The sequence below is a fragment of the Suricata suricatta genome, chromosome 15 (genome assembly GCF_006229205.1).
Source record: "Suricata suricatta isolate VVHF042 chromosome 15, meerkat_22Aug2017_6uvM2_HiC, whole genome shotgun sequence".
NCBI classification, from domain to species: domain Eukaryota; kingdom Metazoa; phylum Chordata; class Mammalia; order Carnivora; family Herpestidae; genus Suricata; species Suricata suricatta.
In genome coordinates, this window is record NC_043714.1 from 74,305,240 (window position 1) to 74,307,209 (window position 1,970).

General features: G+C 56.1%; 1 protein-coding gene across 1 annotated transcript in view; it reads right to left on the reverse strand.

Annotated features, from left to right (window-relative positions):
• The window catches only part of COL22A1 (collagen type XXII alpha 1 chain), a 189,725-nt gene that overhangs the window by 107,182 nt on the left and 80,573 nt on the right, over positions 1–1,970 (reverse strand). The window lies entirely within an intron of this gene.

The window sequence follows — 1,970 nt, forward strand, 5'->3', positions numbered from 1 at the left end:
CGGAGTCCAAACAAGGGGTAGTGTGTTTATGACACACTTTCTGGGTGATTCTGCAACAGCCGGCCTGTCGAGGATCCTCTGGAGATGATGGCTGTGCGGCTTCAGGTGGGGCGCTTACCCTCTCTGGGCCTCAGTTTTCATTATTGTCAGATAAGGAGGCTTAATTTCCAGTAGATGAATCACCAACAATCCGCTTACTGCAACGCGCTGGTGGGGTGGCAGTGTCCTGACGGGTGTTTGCAAGACGCAAAGGAGGAAGGGGAAACAAGGTCAGAGGAATGAGCTAGTCAGGAGGCCAGCTTCTGGAACCTTCTGAAACGTTTGGAAGAGCATGAGGCGCTCCAGGGGCCATCACTGTCCCTAGAGCGTAAGGAGGGAGGAAGACTAACGTGTCCAGATTTCCAGCAGAGGCAGTGCTGCGTGGGGTTAGGGGGTGCAGGGAAGCCGTGTGCTGGTGGTGAGGGTCACGCTGAAGTCGGGTCCCCTGGACGTGCCTTCCGGAGGGTGGTCCTGGGACTGCCACACGCAGGGCTCTCGCTTGGCCAAGAGGCGAGCAGGGCTGAGCTGGCACAGCTGGGTGGTGGGTCTGATTGCAGTAGGGGTGAGGCCACGAGCCTTCCCGGTGCTCTTGCCCAGCCTTCATCCTGCAGGGAGGACCCTGCCCAGGCCACCACCCGCTCTGCTGGGCCCCGCAGTTGTGTCCGCTCCAAGCACACATCTCCCAACAAAAGGAGGTGCCACCCGCAAAGACGCACCAGGGCTGAGCAGCTACAGGGGCAGCTAGGTGCAGATGTGCCAAAAATTCGGTTTATGTGCCCGTTGCTGACTCACGTGTGCCCCCAGTGGCAGGAAAGGGAACAGTCCAAGGGAGCAGCAGCCTTTGCCATTTGTTAGTATTTATCGCCCTCTAGTGGGGACATGGCATCATTATCTCTGAATGCACAGCCCCCTCTCCTGAGTGCCCTTTAAATTCAGTAGACTTCTTCAAACATTTATTAAGCGCCTGCTGTATACTACGTCCTGGGGTTGTCTCTGTGAGATGCGGAGGGAACAAGAGGGTCCTCTGCCTCAGAGGGCATGTGGGTCCGATGGACATGGTTACGCTGGCCTTGAGCATGGAGGAGAGAAAGCAATTAATTCCCCCTGGGAACTGGAGACTATTACAGAATGGGGGAGCTTGAGAGAGGGACGGGAGGAAGCGCGTATCTGGAGGGAGTCCGGAGCACACAAAGCCAGAGCTGGTCTCTGAGGAGCCGTGCAGGACCCCTCTGGGCGGCGACGGAGGTCAGGGTGGAGAGAGGGACCTGGAAGGACATGCAGTGCAGCTGCTGAGACAAGAGTGCCATCCAGTGGACAGTGGTGCCCTGAGGGTCCTGCATGCCTGGCGCTTCTCTCCTCCCCACCCATGCCCTCGGGCAGCCCTGGCCCGGCAGGCTGGAGCTCAGGACTGTGATTCTGTTCTGCTGTGGAGCAGTTCCGTGCGTCTGTTCCCGGCCACAGGTGTCCTAAGTATAAGCGAAGGAAAAATGACTGAAGCTGGTGAGCGGCCGTCCAGACTGGTCACAGAACTGTCGGGAGAGCTTTTGTGGGTGCCCGATGGTGGCCCCACCCCAGACCCACCGAAGCAGGGAGGTCCGGGGTGGGGGACCCCTGTCACTCACCCGTGGTGATTCCATGCTGATTAATGCCCGGGGCCACGGTCCTTCAAGATCTTCGTTAATGGCTTAGCCCACTGTGTGGGTAGGCAGAAGCGTGCAAGAGCACACATGTGTCTATTTTAAATGCTCAAGTATTTTGAATAGAAAAGATAATATAATAGTCATAGACCCATCACCCAAAATATGACAGATGTCAGCATTTTGCAAGTTTTACTTCAGATCTTTTCTTTATTGTTTTTGTTCCTTTTGTTTGAAAAATAAAGCGTCACGAAGAAAGCTGAAGCCTGGCCTGATCCCTGTGTCCCTTCCCCC